The sequence below is a fragment of the Panulirus ornatus genome, chromosome 61 (genome assembly GCF_036320965.1).
Source record: "Panulirus ornatus isolate Po-2019 chromosome 61, ASM3632096v1, whole genome shotgun sequence".
Classification (NCBI taxonomy): Eukaryota; Metazoa; Arthropoda; class Malacostraca; order Decapoda; family Palinuridae; genus Panulirus; species Panulirus ornatus.
Window position 1 is genome coordinate 11,815,268 of NC_092284.1, and position 20,991 is coordinate 11,836,258.

Consider the following 20,991-nt stretch of genomic DNA (forward strand, 5'->3'; position numbering starts at 1 on the left):
CTCCCTGGGCAGCCGACCCTACCCTACCTCAACGCAATCCTGTAGACAAGCTGCCGCTCCCTGGCCAGCCGCCCCTAGCCTACCTCACCGCGATCTAGTAGAAAAGCTGCCGCTCCCTGGCCAGCCGACCTTAACCTACATCACCGAGATCCAGTAGACAAGCTGCCGCTTCCTGGCCAGCCGACCCTAGCCTACCTCACCGCGATCCAGTAGAAAAGCTGCCACTCCCTGGCTAGCCGACCTTAACCTACCTCACCGAGATCCAGTAGACAAGCTGCCGCTCACTGGCCAGCCAACCCTTTCCTACCTCAACGTGATCTAGTAGTCGAGCTGCCACTCCCTGGCCAGCCGACAAGCTGCCGCTCCCTGGCCAGCCAACCCTAGCCTACCTCACCTCGATCCAGTAGACGAGCTGCCGCTCCCTGGCCAACCGATCCTTGCCTACCTCAACGTGATCTAGAAGACAAGCTGCCGCCCCCTGGCCAGCCGACCTTAGCCTACCTCAACGCGATCCAGTAGACGAGGTGCCACACCCTGCCCCGCCAACCCTAGCCTACCTCAACGCGATCCAGTAGACAAGCTGCCACTCCCTGGCCAGCCGACCCTTGCCTACTTCACCGCGATCCAGTAGACAACCTGCTACTCCCTGGCCAGCCGACCCTTGCCTACCTCACCGCGATCCAGTAGACGAGCTGCCACTCCCCGGCCAGCCGACACTAGCCTACCTCACCATAACTCAGTAAAGTAGCCACAACTCTCATCGCCCATTTCTGGGCCACCTCACCGTGATCCTGTATACTAGCCACCGCTTCGCGGCTGACCGAAGCTACCTTACGTCACCATGATCTAGTACAGAAGCCACCACTCACCCGCTTATTCTAGCCTACCTCACTGTGACCCAGTGCAGTATGTGCCCGCAAAGCCGACCACAGCCTATGAAAATCTTACCTAACATCCCCAGAAGTAAATGATCATAATGGAAATGTACCATTATTTTTGTGGTCTGCTGGTGTGAGAACGCATGAACTGGCCACGTATAAGCAATATTTGGCAGTGGGGCGAGCTCTTACAGCAGATTTCTAATTTCTTTCCCATGAAACATGAAGCTTCAAAAGGACCCGGTGGTCTGTTACTGTTTGTATGTTGGGAATCTCAAAGAAAAAAAAGAAGTTTTTCAAATGAGCTAAACCGCCAATTTACCAAAACCATGTTAACTGTAATAATGTGAATGGCGGGTTACACCTTCCAGGATGAATAATCATAAGCTGTCATCTGACTGAACAGTAATATACTTCGAAGTGTCTGTCTACAGAGTTCTTAGGTTTTCTACATTTTCTAGCTGTGCTAATTATGCTAAGTACACCTAAGTATAGTTCACCACTCACTCTACATTGGTTAAAACCATTAATCTCCAAATGTTACTCATACCTGGCTAGAAATAAGACCTTCGTTTATGCAAACATCATTCCACTCCGAGCCGGGAGCACGAAGCCAGCTGGCAGCTACCGAGCCGGCGACCTGACACCTGTGGCCACATATCCTCATCTTTCCACCACCACAAGACTTATGTCAGCAAATTGGGTTTTACCCCGAGTATCTCAGTGACCAGTACCTTACCTCTTCTCTAGTCTCCTGAAGTGTCCTACACCACTACACTTCCCGGAACCCTCAACGCGATAATGTCACTCACCAGAACAACTCAGGAAATGAACGTATGAACCAGAAACATAGTAATCTTCGGTTTCTGAATGACCGCGCTCCTCCGCCATCTCGAAGCAGAAGCGGGGCTTTATTGTATGGCAAGGCGTTGTCTCAATCCAATGAAATGACTTGCATGGCCTTTTATCGTTTTGTAACATTCCTTTTTGACTATACACTTACTAATATTCCATGTACTCATGCTACATGCGTGTGTTCCTAAACGTTTATGTAGGAAAATTTCTTTTGCTCTATAATAAAGTATATATTTTGAATGTCAGTCCGTCCAAGTCAGAGTCAATGTAACAATTCGGATTCAGACGTCGTCCACGTTTATAATATATTCCGACTCTTCTGACGTCAGTCAATTTCTAAACAATGTTTTACTTGTTTGTCTTTTTACGGTAAACCACGACTGAGACAAAATGTGATCTTAAGAATACATTTTGTCCTCGACGATGGATATATATTTTTATCGCGATTATAGATAGTACATCTCTGAGGACGGCCATACCCACGACTACCAACCTATATCACCATTTACCACACTCACCATAGAATATGGAATTTCACCGATGGTTTCCAATGACCCCATATGTATTTATAGTACTTCCCTAACGTGTAATAATAAATGGACACAGCATCAACAGAAGTGTGTCAACAGACCAGACTAAAACATGAGCAATATGCTCGTCCTGCTTTTAATGTGGTATTTCCCAAAACAACCTTTGTCGACGGGAATTTCCAAGACACGTATGCGAACTGTTGTGGTCGATTTATTTTTCATACGATGTTCGAGGCAGCAGGGGCACCTGAATGCCCTAATCAAGGCATCTTGTTAACGAGTATATATATATATGTACGTACGTCTTGACGTACGACAGTGCACTACGACGGCTTGTTGTCTGAGAAAATTAAGGTATTCCTTCCCTGTTAAACAAGAACGACTGTACCATCAGAGCCGCTTTTTCCAATGATGTCTCACCAGCTGACATACGTCAGCATCTCACAGCCTGGCGCGTGTTGGTCCGTGTCTTGCTGACACAGGACGTCAGCGCACTCCAAGACTGACAATGAAGCCCGACACATGCCGGCGATTCACTCCCTGACAGTAGGGTGTCAGCCACCACCATCCCCTGCAGTGGCTGTCTCCTTGGGGGACTACGGCAACTCGCTCCCTAACACATAACCTACCGACTAATACCTTAAGCTCATATCACTCCCTAAAAGCTAAATATAATCGCCAGTCATGTACCAAAAATATATAATTCCCAAAGTGAAGCTTATTCTGATGACCTGTGGAGCTCGATAGAACTGCCGAATATCGTTTGGCATTGTTCAGCATAAACTCAGTAAGGTTTTACTTTGATTACCTGTGTTGCCCTCAACAGCAAAATGAAATTGTCTGTCGAAGCTAGAGTAAAGTCACCAACGTGCAGCTTTTCTTTGATGACCCATGTAGCACGCACAAGTGTTAGCCAGAGGAAATTTCCTCAAATAAAACTTTAATTCGACGACTCACATATGTGTCCCACAAAACCTATATAAAACCGTCTACCGTTAGCCAAAATAAAAGACTGAATGTAAAGCTTTACTTTGACGACCCATAAACCATGCAAGTGGAAAATAGTCGTCTGGCATTAGCTATAACAAATGTCCTAAAGGGACGCTTTAGTGTGGCGTCGTTGGTTCATTCCTCGACAATCTACTTCGACTAATTCGTTTATACATACATTGCGGCTTCCTGCCTTACACACTACAAATGTGAAAAGAAAGCGTTACTCACTCTCGACAGGCGTCGGTGGTTCAGTTTGTGATACATGTCGGTAGCTTACTTGAACACACGTTACTTCGACGAACTCAAAAACTTTGCCTACTCTCCAACAGTCATCGATGAGCTTCGTCTCTGACATACGTGTGTCGGTAGCTCACTTCATGGCAAACCAAATTCGATCCTCTCTCTCTGACACGCAACGGTATGGCTTCTTACCTGACACACTAAAAACACTGCTCACTCCCTGATTGACGTCGGTGGCATCGTCTCTGATACACATCGGTAGCTCACTCCCAGATACACTACATGGCCTAACTCCGTTACGATTACTTCCTGCCTGACACACACGCCTTAGAGGCAAAAACACGTCGGTGGTTTTGTCTAACATACGTGGGTAGTTCACACCATGAAACAATACAAGACTAACTCCCTGATGCAGAAGGCTGGCTTCCTACCTCACACTACTACAGTGGCGACAAAACAAAACCGCTGCTCACTTCCTAACAAACTCCCGTGGTAAAGAATGGCTGCTCACACTGACAGATTCTCTGGCTCTTTCTCTAGCACACGTTGGCACCTCAATCTAGGACACACTGTTCCCACTAACTCCCTGGTACACAAGGGCGGCTTCCTATCTGACGGTGGAGGAACGCTACTCACTCCCTGACAGAAGTCAGTGGTTTCGATTTGACCACACGTCGTGGGCTCATGCCCCGATGTACGATAGTTTACCACGGCGGTCTGTTGTTCTCTGGCATACGACGAGATGTTCTCTTCCACAACCCCCCTCAACAATGATAAACAACAACACCCGACTAGTCCTCTAAAATCAAAGCCGTTCAATTTCAAACGACGATCTCACCAACTGACATGCGTCTGCACCTCATATCCTGGCGCATTGGCACGTCCCATCCTGATACACGGCGGCGGATCACTCCAAGACAGACGAAGACGCATGACACATAACGAGCGAGTCATTCGCTAACACGCAACAGCCTTACTGCATCGCGCCGGGTTTGATGTCTCTCTCTCTCCCTCCCTCCCTTGGGTGCTACGGCAACTCACTCTCCGACACAACATCATGGTCTCCCGGCTACCAATACCATGAGAGTATAGCGCTCCCTGAGGAACCAAATGCTCCCAATCGTGACACAAGTCACAGGGAGGGTCCCAGTCTGCCACATACCGTCATGTCAATCATTTATGTCGGTGGTTGACGCCTTGACTCGACGAAGGTTTACCCCCCTATGAAACTTACACGTGAAGGAGGTACCACCCTCCTTGACTCGACGAAGGTTTACCCCCTATCAAACGTACACGTGAAGGAGGTACCACCCTCCTTGACTCGACGAAGGTTTACCCCTAATCAAACTCACACGTGAAGGAGGTACCACTCTCCTTGACTCGACGAAGGTTTACCCCTAATCAAACTCACACGTGAAGGAGGTACCACTCTCCTCGACTCGAAGATTTACCCCCTATCAAACTCGCATGTGGAGGTACCACCCTCCTTGACTCGACGAAGGTTTACCCCACTATCAAACTTACACGTGGAGGAGGTACCACCCTCCTTGAGGCAAGAGACTTGATTGCTCTCATGACGGCTTCCTCCCTCTCTCTTGCGACGTCAGCAGGCGACTGAGGGTGGTCCTCGTCGGTGGTCGGAGTGTCATCATATCCAACCCGATGTTTGACTGGAATTCTGGAAATGAACGGTGTTTTAATTTTCCTTTCAGCTTGAACACATTAAGGCATATTTTTCTATTGATATTAAGTTAAATTAAGAAATATTATATGTAACATGTACCAATGTTTGTGTGTGGGTCATGATAGATCTGAAATCATGGGTACATTATAGTTTAATCTATTATCATCCATCTTTAAATATATGCTTCAAATTGGTGGCAACTGCAAGGACAAAAGCCTCTGGCTAGCAATGTTATCCTTACAATTCTTGATCTGTGAAACGTTAGGGTAAACAAGATGCAATTGTATGTCATCATTTACCAGTAAAAGGAGCTTCAAAAGCTGGTCTCTTATTGTTTGTATACTGCAAATAAAAAAGGTAGGTAGTCATTGTTCCCATGTTGAGCTCTACTGCTAATTAAGGCAAACAACCATATAACTGTAATAACCTATTTGGATGGGTCAGACGTTCCAAAATGCTGTGAGCAATTAAAAGCTGTTGCCTGAACGAATCGTAACATAAGCCAAAGTTCCAGACGAATTACTTTACATCTTTCTTGCAGTAGGAACTACAGAGTTGGCCACACTTCCACCATGTTCACCTATAGTTGACCAGTCATTCACCAGTGGTTACAGCCAATGGTCTCCCATGACTCATTAACCTGGCTATAAATAAAACCTCTTTTTCATGGAGCAATCAGCTTTGGTGATGAGCCAGGCAGCGATAACGTCCTCGTTTGCTAGTTCCTTCACAATGTCGTCCTCTGACATATCCATGACATCAGTTCAGTAGATGACTCCACTGCATGAATTCATGGCAACGGGTATCGAGACCACGTCATGAATATGGAACTTCGTCAACTTAAGTAGCTCCGCTACCTGTTTCATCGACTTATCAAATCACCACTAACCAGTTTCCTAATCGTTTCAACATGTCCAAACCAACCATCAATGACGTTTCTGATTAGGAAGAGACTGAGGGAAGCAAGAGTCGTTGCTCTGGTCGTATGGGTCAACACAAAATCAGCGTTTCTTCTTTTTCATGGAAGCGTCCGTTACCACTACCCCCTACGGGGGCAGTGGATGGCTTACCTATGTCCATCCTAAAGGGGCCTAACCTCAAAATCTGGAATGCCAAACCACCCCAGATAGTGAAAAAAAAACTATCCCGAAAAAAGAAAGATCGGGCAATTGTTTTATGAAGAAAAGTTTCAAGGCGGAGCCGGTCGCACAAAGGCCAAGCGGAGTTCTCTTGCGGACAACCGTCAATGAAAGATCGATTTTGCATAGAACAACCTTATAAAAGATATTGATGAACAATAACTTTCAAAGAGAATTGCGGTGAGGCATCCAAAAATTTAGAGGAAAATTGAAGGATTAATCTAAATCCCCTTTGGCGTCTTCAAAGGTCTTTACAGGGGAATAGTGGCATCTAAAGGGAAAGAGACAAATTAAAAGTTTACTTAACAGACCGTTTAGGGGTGCCAAAGTCCAATACCTTTGCATGGTGGCATCCAAAAATAAAAAGATAAATTAAAGATTTAGTTTAAATCCCCTTTGGCGCCGCCAAAGGCAATTACAGGGGCATAGAGGCATCAAAAGGTAAAGAAACATTTCGAAAGCTTACTTTAATACCACTTTGGGGATGCCAAAGGGCAAGAAAATTGCGTGGAGACATCCAAAAATTTAGAGGAAAATTGAAGGATTAATCTAAATCCCCTTTGGCGTCTTCAAAGGCCTTTACAGGGGAATAGTGGCATCTAAAGGGAAAGACCCTAATTAAAAGTTTATTTAAAATACCCTTTGGGGGTGCCAAAGTCCAATACAGTTGCATGGTGGCATCTAAAAATAAAAAGACATATTAATGGTTTATTTTAAATCCCCTTTGGGGCCGCCAAAGGCAATTACAGGGGCATAGAGGCATCAAAAGGGAAAGATTCGGAAAGCTTTCTTTAATGCCACTTTGGGATGCCAAAGGTCAAGAGAATTGCGGTGAGGCATCCAAAAATTTAGAGAAAAATTGAAGGATTAATCTATATCCCGTTTGAGGTCTTCAAAGGCCTTTACAGGGGAATAGTGGCATCTGAAGAGAAAGAGACAAATTAAAAGTTTATTTAACAGACCGTTTAGGGGTGCCAAACTTCAATACCTTTGCATGGTGGCATCCAAAAATAAAAGACAAATTAAAGCGTTAGTTTAAATCCCCTTTGGCGCCACCAAAGGCAATTGCAGGGGCATAGAGGCACCAATAGGGAAAGAAGCATCTGCAACGCTTACCTTAATGCCACTTTGGGGATGCCAAAGGGCAAGAGAATTGCATGGACACTTCGAAAAATTTAGAGGAAAATTGAAGGATTAATCTAACTCCCCTTTGGCGTCTTCAAAGGCCTTTACAGGGGAATAGTGGCATCTGAAGGGAAAGACCCTAATTAAAAGTTTACTTAACAGACCGTTTAGGGGTGCCAAAGTCTACTACCTTTGCATGGTTGCAGCCAAAAATAAAAAGACAAATTAAAGATTAAAAATTAAAGCGTTAGTTTAAATCCCCTTTGGCGCCACCAAAGGCAATTGCAGGGGCATAGAGGCACCAATAGGGAAAGAAGCATCTGCAACGCTTACCTTAATGCCACTTTGGGGATGCCAAAGGGCAAGAGAATTGCATGGACACTTCGAAAAATTTAGAGGAAAATTGAAGGATTAATCTAACTCCCCTTTGGCGTCTTCAAAGGCCTTTACAGGGGAATAGTGGCATCTGAAGGGAAAGACCCTAATTAAAAGTTTACTTAACAGACCGTTTAGGGGTGCCAAAGTCTACTACCTTTGCATGGTTGCAGCCAAAAATAAAAAGACAAATTAAAGATTTAGTTTAAATCCCCTTTGGCGCCGCCAAAAGCAATTACAGGGGCATAGAGGCATCATAAGGGAAAGAAACATTTGAAAGCTTACTTTGATGCCACTTTGGAGATGCCAAAGGTCAAGAGAATTGCGGTGAGGCATCCAAAAATTTAGAGGAAAATTGAAGGATTAATCTAAATCCCCTTTGGCGTCTTCAAAGGCCTTTACAGGGGAATAGTGGCATCTAAAGGGAAAGACCCTAATTAAAAGTTTACTTAGAATACTCTTTGGGGGTGCCAAAGTCCAATACAGTTGCATGGTGGCATCTAAAAATAAAAAGACATATTAATGGTTTATTTTAAATCCCCTTTGGGGCCGCCAAAGGTAATTACAGGGGGATAGAGGCATCAAAAGGGAAAGAAACATTTGGAAAGCTTACTTTAATGCCACTTTGGGGATGCTAAAGGGCAAGAGAATTGACTAGACGCATCGAAAAATTTAGAGGAAAATTGAAGGATTAATCTAACTCTCCTTTGGCGTCTTCAAAGGCCTTTACAGGGGAATAGTGGCATCTGAAGGGAAAGAGACAAATTAAAAGTATACTTAAAAGACAGTTTAGGGGTGCCAAAGTCCAATACCTTTGCATGGTGGCATCCAAAAATAAAAAGATAAATTAAAGATTTAGTTTAAATCCCCTTTGGCGCCGCCAAAGGCAATTACAGGGGCATAGAGGCATGAAAAGGGAAAGAAACATTTCGAAAGCTTACTTTGATGCCACTTTGGGGATGCCAAAGGGCAAGAAAATTGCGTGGAGACATCCAAAAATTTATAGGAAAATTGAAGGATTAATCTAAATCCCCTTTGGCGTCTTCAAAGGCCTTTACAGGGGAATAGTGGCATCTAAAGGGAAAGACCGTAATTAAAAGTTTACTTAAAATACCCTTTGGGGGTGCCAAAGTCCAATACAGTTGCATGGTGGCATCCAAAAATAAAAAGACAAATTAAAGGTTTATTTTCAATTCCCTTTGGCGCCGCCAAAGGCAATTACAGGGGCATCGAGGCATCAAAAGGGAAAGAAACATTTGGAAAGCTTACTTTAATGCCACTTTGGGGATGCTAAAGGGCAAGAGAATTGACTAGACGCATCGAAAAATTTAGAGGAAAATTGAAGGATTAATCTAACTCTCCTTTGGCGTCTTCAAAGGCCTTTACAGGGGAATAGTGGCATCTGAAGGGAAAGAGACAAATTAAAAGTTTACTTAAAAGACAGTTTAGGGGTGCCAAAGTCCAATACCTTTGCATGGTGGCATCCAAAAATAAAAAGACAAATTAAAGATTTAGTTTAAATCCCCTTTGGCGCCGCCAAAGGCAATTACAGGGGCATAGAGGCATCAAAAGGGAAAGAAACATTTCGAAAGCTTACTTTGATGCCACTTTGGGGATGCCAAAGGGCAAGAAAATTGCGTGGAGACATCCAAAAATTTATAGGAAAATTGAAGGATTAATCTAAATCCCCTTTGGCGTCTTCAAAGGCCTTTACAGGGGAATAGTGGCATCTAAAGGGAAAGACCGTAATTAAAAGTTTACTTAAAATACCCTTTGGGGGTGCCAAAGTCCAATACAGTTGCATGGTGGCATCCAAAAATAAAAAGACAAATTAAAGGTTTATTTTCAATTCCCTTTGGCGCCGCCAAAGGCAATTGCAGGGGCATCGAGGCATCAAAAGGGAAAGAAACATTTGGAAAGCTTACTTTAATGCCACTTTGGGGATGCTAAAGGGCAAGAGAATTGAATAGACGCATCGAAAAATTTAGAGGAAAATTGAAGGATTAATCTAACTCCCCTTTGGCGTCTTCAAAGGCCTTTACAGGGGAATAGTGGCATCTGAAGGGAAAGAGACAAATTAAAAGTTTACTTAAAAGACCGTTTAGGGGTGCCAAAGTCCAATACCTTTGCATGGTGGCATCCAAAAATAAAAAGACAAATTAAAGATTTAGTTTAAATCCCCTTTGGCGCCGCCAAAGGCAATTACAGGGGCATAGAGGCATCAAAAGGGAAAGAAACATTTCGAAAGCTTACTTTAATGCCACTTTGGGGATGCCAAAGGGCAAGAGAATTGCGTGGAGACATCCAAAAATTTAGAGGAAAATTGAAGGATTAATCTAAATCCCCTTTGGCGTCTTCAAAGGCCTTTACAGGGGAATAGTGGCATCTAAAGGGAAAGACCCTAATTAAAAGTTTACTTAAAATACCGTTTGGGGGTGCCAAAGTCCAATACAGTTGCATGGTGGCATCCAAAAATAAAAAGACAAATTAAAGGTTTATTTTAAATCCCCTTTGGCGCCGCCAAAGGCAATTACAGGGGCATAGAGGCATCAAAAGGGAAAGAAACATTTGGAAAGCTTACTTTAATGCCACTTTGGGGATGCCAAAGGGCAAGAGAATTGCGTGGAGGCATCCAAAAATTTAGAGAAAATTGAAGGATTAATCTAAATCCCCTTTGGCGTCTTCAAAGGCCTTTACAGGGGAATAGTGGCATCTGAAGGGAAAGAGACAAATTAAAAGTTTACTTAAAAGACCGTTTAGGGGTGCCAAAGTCCAATACCTTTGCATGGTGGCATCCAAAAATAAAAAGACAAATTAAAGATTTATTTTAAATCCCCTTTGGCGCCGCCAAAGGCAATTACAGGGCATAGAGGCATCAAAAGGGAAAGAAACATTTGGAAAGCTTACTTTAATGCCACTTTGGGGATGCCAAAGGGCAAGAGAATTGCGTGGAGACATCCAAAAATTTAGAGGAAAATTGAAGGATTAATCTAAATCCCCTTTGGCGTCTTCAAAGGCCTTTACAGGGGAATAGTGGCATCTAAAGGGAAAGACCCTAATTAAAAGTTTACTTAAAATACCCTTTGGGGGTGCCAAAGTCCAATACAGTTGCATGGTGGCATCCAAAAATAAAAAGACAAATTAAAGGTTTATTTTAAATCCCCTTTGGCGCCGCCAAAGGCAATTACAGGGGCATAGAGGCATCAAAAGGGAAAGAAACATTTGGAAAGCTTACTTTAATGCCACTTTGGGGATGCCAAAGGTCAAGAGAATTGCGGTGAGGCATCCAAAAATTTAGAGAAAATTGAAGGATTAATCTAAATCCCCTTTGGCGTCTTCAAAGGCCTTTACAGGGGAATAGTGGCATCTGAAGGGAAAGAGACAAATTAAAAGTTTACTTAAAAGACCGTTTAGGGGTGCCAAAGTCCAATACCTTTGCATGGTGGCATCCAAAAATAAAAAGACAAATTAAAGATTTAGTTTAAATCCCCTTTGGCGCCGCCAAAGGCAATTACAGGGGCATAGAGGCATCAAAAGGGAAAGAAACATTTCGAAAGCTTACTTTAATGCCACTTTGGGGATGCCAAAGGGCAAGAGAATTGCGTGGAGACATCCAAAAATTTATAGGAAAATTGAAGGATTAATCTAAATCCCCTTTGGCGTCTTCAAAGGCCTTTACAGGGGAATAGTGGCATCTAAAGGGAAAGACCGTAATTAAAAGTTTACTTAAAATACCCTTTGGGGGTGCCAAAGTCCAATACAGTTGCATGGTGGCATCCAAAAATAAAAAGACAAATTAAAGGTTTATTTTCAATCCCCTTTGGCGCCGCCAAAGGCAATTACAGGGGCATAGAGGCATCAAAAGGGAAAGAAACATTTGGAAAGCTTACTTTAATGCCACTTTGGGGATGCTAAAGGGCAAGAGAATTGAATAGACGCATCGAAAAATTTAGAGGAAAATTGAAGGATTAATCTAACTCTCCTTTGGCGTCTTCAAAGGCCTTTACAGGGGAATAGTGGCATCTGAAGGGAAAGAGAAAAATTAAAAGTTTACTTAAAAGACAGTTTAGGGGTGCCAAAGTCCAATACCTTTGCATGGTGGCATCCAAAAATAAAAAGACAAATTAAAGATTTAGTTTAAATCCCCTTTGGCGCCGCCAAAGGCAATTACAGGGGCATAGAGGCATCAAAAGGGAAAGAAACATTTCGAAAGCTTACTTTAATGCCACTTTGGGGATGCCAAAGGGCAAGAAATTGCGTGGAGACATCCAAAAATTTATAGGAAAATTGAAGGATTAATCTAAATCCCCTTTGGCGTCTTCAAAGGCCTTTACAGGGGAATAGTGGCATCTAAAGGGAAAGACCCTAATTAAAAGTTTACTTAAAATACCCTTTGGGGGTGCCAAAGTCCAATACAGTTGCATGGTGGCATCCAAAAATAAAAAGACAAATTAAAGGTTTATTTTAAATCCCCTTTGGCGCCGCCAAAGGCAATTACAGGGGCATAGAGGCATCAAAAGGGAAAGAAACATTTGGAAAGCTTACTTTAATAGCCACTTTGGGGATGCCAAAGGGCAAGAGAATTGCGTGGAGACATCAAAAAATTTAGAGGAAAATTGAAGGATTAATCTAAATCCCCTTTGGCGTCTTCAAAGGCCTTTACAGGGGAATAGTGGCATCTAAAGGGAAAGACCCTAATTAAAAGTTTACTTAAAATACCCTTTGGGGTGCCAAAGTCCAATACAGTTGCATGGTGGCATCCAAAAATAAAAAGACAAATTAAAGGTTTATTTTAAATCCCCTTTGGCGCCGCCAAAGGCAATTACAGGGCATAGAGGCATCAAAAGGGAAAGAAACATTTGGAAAGCTTACTTTAATGCCACTTTGGGGATGCCAAAGGGCAAGAGAATTGCGTGGAGACATCAAAAAATTTAGAGGAAAATTGAAGGATTAATCTAAATCCCATTTGGCGTCTTCAAAGGCCTTTACAGGGGAATAGTGGCATCTCAAGGGAAAGACCCTAATTAAAAGTTTACTTAAAATACCCTTTGGGGGTGCCAAAGTACAATACAGTTGCATGGTGGCATCCAAAAATAAAAAGACAAATTAAAGATTTATTTTAAATCCCCTTTGGCGCCGCCAAAGGCAATTACAGGGGCATAGAGGCATCAAAAGGGAAAGAAACATTTGGAAAGCTTACTTTAATGCCACTTTGGGGATGCCAAAGGGCAAGAGAATTGCGTGGAGACATCCAAAAATTTAGAGGAAAATTGAAGGATTAATCTAAATCCCCTTTGGCGTCTTCAAAGGCCTTTACAGGGGAATAGTGGCATCTAAAGGGAAAGACCGTAATTAAAAGTTTACTTAAAATACCCTTTGGGGGTGCCAAAGTCCAATACAGTTGCATGGTGGCATCCAAAAATAAAAAGACAAATTAAATGTTTATTTTAAATCCCCTTTGGCGCCGCCAAAGGCAATTACAGGGGCATAGAGGCATCAAAAGGGAAAGAAACATTTGGAAAGCTTACTTTAATGCCACTTTGGGGATGCCAAAGGGCAAGAGAATTGCGTGACGCATCCAAAAATTTAGAGGAAAATTGAAGGATTAATCTAAATCCCTTTGGCGTCTTCAAAGGCCTTTACAGGGGAATAGTGGCATCTGAAGGGAAAGAGACATATTAAAAGTTTACTTAATAGACCGTTTTGGGGTGCCCAAGTCTAATACCTTTGCATGGTGGCATCCAAAAATAAAAAGACAAATTAAAGATTTTTTTAAATCCCCTTTGGTGCCGCCAAAGGCAATTGCAGGGGCATAGAGGCATCAAAAGGGAAAGAAACATTTGGAAAGCTTACTTTAATGCCACTTTGGGGATGCCAAAGGGCAAGAGATTTGCGTGGAGAATCCAAAAATTTAGAGGAAAATTGAAGGATTAATCTAAATCCCCTTTGGCGTCTTCAAAGGCCTTTACAGGGGAATAGTGGCATCTAAAGGGAAAGACCGTAATTAAAAGTTTACTTAAAATACCCTTTGGGGGTGCCAAAGTCCAATACAGTTGCATGGTGGCATCCAAAAATAAAAAGACAAATTAAAGGTTTATTTTCAATCCCCTTTGGCGCCGCCAAAGGCAATTACAGGGGCATAGAGGCATCAAAAGGGAAAGAAACATTTGGAAAGCTTACTTTAATGCCACTTTGGGGATGCTAAAGGGCAAGAGAATGCGGTGAGGCATCGAAAAATTTAGAGAAAATTGAAGGATTAATCTAAATGCCCTTTGGCGTCTTCAAAGGCCTTTACAGGGTAATAGTGGCATCTGAAGGGAAAGAGACATATTCAAAGTTTACTTAAAAGACCGTTTTGGGGTGCCCAAGTCTAATACCTTTGCATGGTGGCATCCAAAAATAAAAAGACAAATTAAAGATTTTTTTAAATCCCCTTTGGTGCCGCCAAAGGCAATTGCAGGGGCATAGAAGCATCAAAAGGGAAAGAAACATTTGGAAAGCTTACTTTAATGCCACTTTGGGGATGCCAAAGGGCAAGAGATTTGCGTGGAGAAATCCAAAAATTTAGAGGAAAATTGAAGGATTAATCTAAATCCCCTTTGGCGTCTTCAAAGGCCTTTGCAGGGGAATAGTGGCATCTAAAGGGAAAGACCGTAATTAAAAGTTTACTTAAAATACCCTTTGGGGGTGCCAAAGTCCAATACAGTTGCATGGTGGCATCCAAAAATAAAAAGACAAATTAAAGGTTTATTTTCAATCCCCTTTGGCGCCGCCAAAGGCAATTACAGGGGCATAGAGGCATCAAAAGGGAAAGAAACATTTGGAAAGCTTACTTTAATGCCACTTTGGGGATGCTAAAGGGCAAGAGAATTGAATAGACGCATCGAAAAATTTAGAGGAAAATTGAAGGATTAATCTAACTCTCCTTTGGCGTCTTCAAAGGCCTTTACAGGGGAATAGTGGCATCTGAAGGGAAAGAGAAAAATTAAAAGTATACTTAAAAGACAGTTTAGGGGTGCCAAAGTCCAATACCTTTGCATGGTGGCATCCAAAAATAAAAAGATAAATTAAAGATTTAGTTTAAATCCCCTTTGGCGCCGCCAAAGGCAATTACAGGGGCATAGAGGCATGAAAAGGGAAAGAAACATTTCGAAAGCTTACTTTGATGCCACTTTGGGGATGCCAAAGGGCAAGAAAATTGCGTGGAGACATCCAAAAATTTATAGGAAAATTGAAGGATTAATCTAAATCCCCTTTGGCGTCTTCAAAGGCCTTTACAGGGGAATAGTGGCATCTAAAGGGAAAGACCCTAATTAAAATTTTACTTAAAATACCCTTTGGGGGTGCCAAAGTCCAATACAGTTGGCTGGTGGCATCCAAAAATAAAAAGACAAATTAAATGTTTATTTTAAATCCCCTTTGGTGCCGCCAAAGGCAATTACAGGGGCATAGAGGTATCAAAAGGGAAAGAAACATTTGGAAAGCTTACTTTAATGCCACTTTGGGGATGCTAAAGGGCAAGAGAATTGAATGGACGCACCGAAAAATTTAGAGGAAAATTGAAGGATTAATCTAACTCCCCTTTGGCGTCTTCAAAGGCCTTTACAGGGGATTAGTGGCATCTGAAGGGAAAGAGAAAAATTAAAAGTATACTTAAAAGACAGTTTAGGGGTGCCAAAGTCCAATACCTTTGCATGGTGGCATCCAAAAATAAAAAGACAAATTAAAGCTTTAGTTTAAATCCCCTTTGGCGCCACCAAAGACAATTACAGGGGCATAGAGGCACCAAAAGGGAAAGATACATTTGCAAAGCTTACCTTAATGCCTCTTTGGGGATGCCAAAGTGCAAGGGAATTGCGTGGAGGCATCCAAAATCTTAGAGGAAAATTGAAGGATTAATCTAAATCCCCTTTGGCGTCTTCAAAGGCCTTTACAGGGGAGTAGTGGCATCTGAAGGGAAAGAGATAAATTAAAATTTTATATAAAAGACCGTTTAGGGGTGCCAAAGTCCAATACAGCTGCACGGAGGCATCCAAAATTAAAAAGACAAATTAAAGGTTTATTTTCAATCCCCTTTGGCGCCGCCAAAGGTAATTACAGGGGCATAGAGGCATCATAAGGGAAAGAAACATTTGGAAAGCTTACTTTAATGCCACTTTGGGGATGCCAAAGGTCAAGAGAATTGCGGTGAGGCATCCAAAAATTTAGAGAAAAATTGAAGGATTAATCTAAATGCCCTTTGGCGTCTTCAAAGGCCTTTACAGGGTAATAGTGGCATCTGAAGGGAAAGAGACATATTCAAAGTTTACTTAATAGACCGTTTTGGGGTGCCCAAGTCTAATACCTTTGCATGGTGGCATCCAAAAATAAAAAGACAAATTAAAGATTTTTTTAAATCCCCTTTGGTGCCGCCAAAGGCAATTGCAGGGGCATAGAAGCATCAAAAGGGAAAGAAACATTTGGAAAGCTTACTTTAATGCCACTTTGGGGATGCCAAAGGGCAAGAGATTTGCGTGGAGAAATCCAAAAATTTAGAGGAAAATTGAAGGATTAATCTAAATCCCCTTTGGCGTCTTCAAAGGCCTTTGCAGGGGAATAGTGGCATCTAAAGGGAAAGACCGTAATTAAAAGTTTACTTAAAATACCCTTTGGGGGTGCCAAAGTCCAATACAGTTGCATGGTGGCATCCAAAAATAAAAAGACAAATTAAAGGTTTATTTTCAATCCCCTTTGGCGCCGCCAAAGGCAATTACAGGGGCATAGAGGCATCAAAAGGGAAAGAAACATTTGGAAAGCTTACTTTAATGCCACTTTGGGGATGCTAAAGGGCAAGAGAATTGAATAGACGCATCGAAAAATTTAGAGGAAAATTGAAGGATTAATCTAACTCTCCTTTGGCGTCTTCAAAGGCCTTTACAGGGGAATAGTGGCATCTGAAGGGAAAGAGAAAAATTAAAAGTATACTTAAAAGACAGTTTAGGGGTGCCAAAGTCCAATACCTTTGCATGGTGGCATCCAAAAATAAAAAGATAAATTAAAGATTTAGTTTAAATCCCCTTTGGCGCCGCCAAAGGCAATTACAGGGGCATAGAGGCATGAAAAGGGAAAGAAACATTTCGAAAGCTTACTTTGATGCCACTTTGGGGATGCCAAAGGGCAAGAAAATTGCGTGGAGACATCCAAAAATTTATAGGAAAATTGAAGGATTAATCTAAATCCCCTTTGGCGTCTTCAAAGGCCTTTACAGGGGAATAGTGGCATCTAAAGGGAAAGACCCTAATTAAAATTTTACTTAAAATACCCTTTGGGGGTGCCAAAGTCCAATACAGTTGGCTGGTGGCATCCAAAAATAAAAAGACAAATTAAAGGTTTATTTTCAATCCCCTTTGGCGCCGCCAAAGGCAATTACAGGGGCATAGAGGCATCAAAAGGGAAAGAAACATTTGGAAAGCTTACTTTAATGCCACTTTGGGGATGCTAAAGGGCAAGAGAATTGAATGGACGCATCCGAAAAATTTAGAGGAAAATTGAAGGATTAATCTAACTCCCCTTTGGCGTCTTCAAAGGCCTTTACAGGGGATTAGTGGCATCTGAAGGGAAAGAGAAAAATTAAAAGTATACTTAAAAGACAGTTTAGGGGTGCCAAAGTCCAATACCTTTGCATGGTGGCATCCAAAAATAAAAAGACAAATTAAAGCTTTAGTTTAAATCCCCTTTGGCGCCGCCAAAGGACAATTACAGGGGCATAGAGGCATCAAAAGGGAAAGAAACATTTGCAAAGCTTACTTAATGCCACTTTGGGGATGCCAAAGGGCAAGAGAATTGCGTGGAGGCATCCAAAAATCTTAGAGGAAAATTGAAGGATTAATCTAAATCCCCTTTGGCGTCTTCAAAGGCCTTTACAGGGGAGTAGTGGCATCTGAAGGGAAAGAGATAAATTAAAATTTTACTATAAAAGACCGTTTAGGGGTGCCAAAGTCCAATACAGCTGCATGGTGGCATCCAAAATAAAAAGACAAATTAAAGGTTTATTTTCAATCCCCTTTGGCGCCGCCAAAGGTAATTACAGGGGCATAGAGGCATCATAAGGGAAAGAAACATTTGGAAAGCTTACTTTAATGCCACTTTGGGGATGCCAAAGGTCAAGAGAATTGCGTGGAGCATCCAAAAATTTAGAGAAAATTGAAGGATTAATCTAAATGCCCTTTGGCGTCTTCAAAGGCCTTTACAGGGTAATAGTGGCATCTGAAGGGAAAGAGACATATTCAAAGTTTACTTAATAGACCGTTTTGGGGTGCCCAAGTCTAATACCTTTGCATGGTGGCATCCAAAAATAAAAAGACAAATTAAAGGTTTATTTTAAATCCCCTTTGGCGCCGCCAAAGGCAATTACAGGGGCATAGAGGCATCAAAAGGGAAAGAAACATTTGGAAAGCTTACTTTAATGCCACTTTGGGGATGCTAAAGGGCAAGAGAATTGAGTGGACGCATCCGAAAAATTTAGAGGAAAATTGAAGGATTAATCTAACTCCCCTTTGGCGTCTTCAAAGGCCTTTACAGGGGAATAGTGGCATCTGAAGGGAAAGAGAAAAATTAAAAGTATACTTAAAAGACAGTTTAGGGGTGCCAAAGTCCAATACCTTTGCATGGTGGCATCCAAAAATAAAAAGACAAATTAAAGTTTAGTTTAAATCCCCTTTGGCGCCGCCAAAGGCAATTACAGGGGCATAGAGGCATCAAAAGGGAAAGAAACATTTGAAAGCTTACTTTAATGCCACTTTGGGGATGCCAAAGGGCAAGAGAATTGCGTGGAGACATCCAAAAATTTAGAGGAAAATTGAAGGATTAATCTAAATCCCCTTTGGCGTCTTCAAAGGCCTTTACAGGGGAATAGTGGCATCTGAAGGGAAAGAGATAAATTAAAAGTTTACTTAAAAGACCGTTTAGGGGTGCCAAAGTCCAATACAGTTGCATGGTGGCATCCAAAAATAAAAAGACAAATTAAAGGTTTATTTTAAATCCCCTTTGGCGCCGCCAAAGGCAATTACAGGGGCATAGAGGCATCAAAAGGGAAAGAAACATTTGGAAAGCTTACTTTAATGCCACTTTGGGGATGCCAAAGGGCAAGAGAATTGCGTGGAGCATCCAAAAATTTAGAGGAAAATTGAAGGATTAATCTAAATCCCCTTTGGCGTCTTCAAAGGCCTTTACAGGGGAATAGTGGCATCTGAAGGGAAAGAGACATAATTAAAAGTTTACTTAAAAGACCGTTTAGGGGTGCCAAAGTCCAATACCTTTGCATGGTGGCATCCAAAAATAAAAAGACAAATTAAAGATTTATTTTAAATCCCCTTTGGCGCCGCCAAAGGCAATTACAGGGGCATAGAGGCATCAAAAGGGAAAGAAACATTTGGAAAGCTTACTTTAATGCCACTTTGGGGATGCCAAAGGGCAAGAGAATTGCGTGGAGACATCCAAAAATTTAGAGGAAAATTGAAGGATTAATCTAAATCCCCTTTGGCGTCTTCAAAGGCCTTTACAGGGGAATAGTGGCATCTAAAGGGAAAGACCGTAATTAAAAGTTTACTTAAAATACCCTTTGGGGGTGCCAAAGTCCAATACAGTTGCATGGTGGCATCCAAAAATAAAAAGACAAATTAAAGGTTTATTTTCAATCCCCTTTGGCGCCGCCAAAGGCAATTACAGGGGCATAGAGGCATCAAAAGGGAAAGAAACATTTGGAAAGCTTACTTTAATGCCACTTTGGGGATGCTAAAGGGCAAGAGAATTGAATAGACGCATCGAAAAATTTAGAGGAAAATTGAAGGATTAATCTAACTCCCCTTTGGCGTCTTCAAAGGCCTTTACAGGGGAATAGTGGCATCTGAAGGGAAAGAGAAAAATTAAAAGTATACTTAAAAGACAGTTTAGGGGTGCCAAAGTCCAATACCTTTGCATGGTGGCATCCAAAAATAAAAAGATAAATTAAAGATTTAGTTTAAATCCCCTTTGGCGCCGCCAAAGGCAATTACAGGGGCATAGAGGCATGAAAAGGGAAAGAAACATTTCGAAAGCTTACTTTGATGCCACTTTGGGGATGCCAAAGGGCAAGAAAATTGCGTGGAGACATCCAAAAATTTATAGGAAAATTGAAGGATTAATCTAAATCCCCTTTGGCGTCTTCAAAGGCCTTTACAGGGGAATAGTGGCATCTAAAGGGAAAGACCGTAATTAAAAGTTTACTTAAAATACCCTTTGGGGGTGCCAAAGTCCAATACAGTTGCATGGTGGCATCCAAAAATAAAAAGACAAATTAAATGTTTATTTTAAATCCCCTTTGGTGCCGCCAAAGGCAATTACAGGGGCATAGAGGCATCAAAAGGGAAAGAAACATTTGGAAAGCTTACTTTAATGCCACTTTGGGGATGCTAAAGGGCAAGAGAATTGAATGGACGCATCCGAAAAATTTAGAGGAAAATTGAAGGATTAATCTAACTCCCCTTTGGCGTCTTCAAAGGCCTTTACAGGGGATTAGTGGCATCTGAAGGGAAAGAGAAAAATTAAAAGTATACTTAAAAGACAGTTTAGGGGTGCCAAAGTCCAATACCTTTGCATGGTGGCATCCAAAAATAAAAAGACAAATTAAAGCTTTAGTTTAAATCCCCTTTGGCGCCACCAAAGACAATTACAGGGGCATAGAGGCACCAAAAGGGAAAGATACATTTGCAAAGCTTACCTTAATGCCTCTTTGGGGATGCCAAAGTGCAAGGGAATTGCGTGGAGGCATCCAAAATCTTAGAGGAAAATTGAAGGATTAATCTAAATCCCCTTTGGCGTCTTCAAAGGCCTTTACAGGGGAGTAGTGGCATCTGAAGGGAAAGAGATAAATTAAAATTTTATATAAAAGACCGTTTAGGGGTGCCAAAGTCCAATACAGCTGCACGGAGGCATCCAAAATTAAAAAGACAAATTAAAGGTTTATTTTCAATCCCCTTTGGCGCCGCCAAAGGCAATTACAGGGGCATAGAGGCATCATAAGGGAAAGAAACATTTGGAAAGCTTACTTTAATGCCACTTTGGGGATGCCAAAGGTCAAGAGAATTGCGGTGAGGCATCCAAAAATTTAGAGAAAAATTGAAGGATTAATCTAAATGCCCTTTGGCGTCTTCAAA

General features: G+C 42.0%; 1 protein-coding gene across 4 annotated transcripts in view; it reads right to left on the reverse strand.

The window, feature by feature from the left end:
- LOC139767396 (uncharacterized) overlaps nt 1-20,687 on the reverse strand; it is an 800,841-nt gene extending 780,154 nt beyond the window's left edge. For 2 of the 4 annotated variants that reach the window (XR_011717098.1, XR_011717093.1), the window contains exons 1-3: nt 20,556-20,687; nt 15,637-15,769; nt 5,021-5,174 (exon numbers count right to left, since the gene is read on the reverse strand). The gene's annotated coding sequence lies outside the window, so the exon portion shown is untranslated. Of the gene's footprint in view, nt 1-5,020; nt 5,175-7,435; nt 7,453-8,104; nt 8,243-15,636; nt 15,770-20,555 lie in introns of those variants that run through there. The other 2 variants (XR_011717073.1, XR_011717075.1) reach the window with 2 other exon arrangements.
- Between the last annotated feature and the right edge of the window lie 304 nt (nt 20,688-20,991).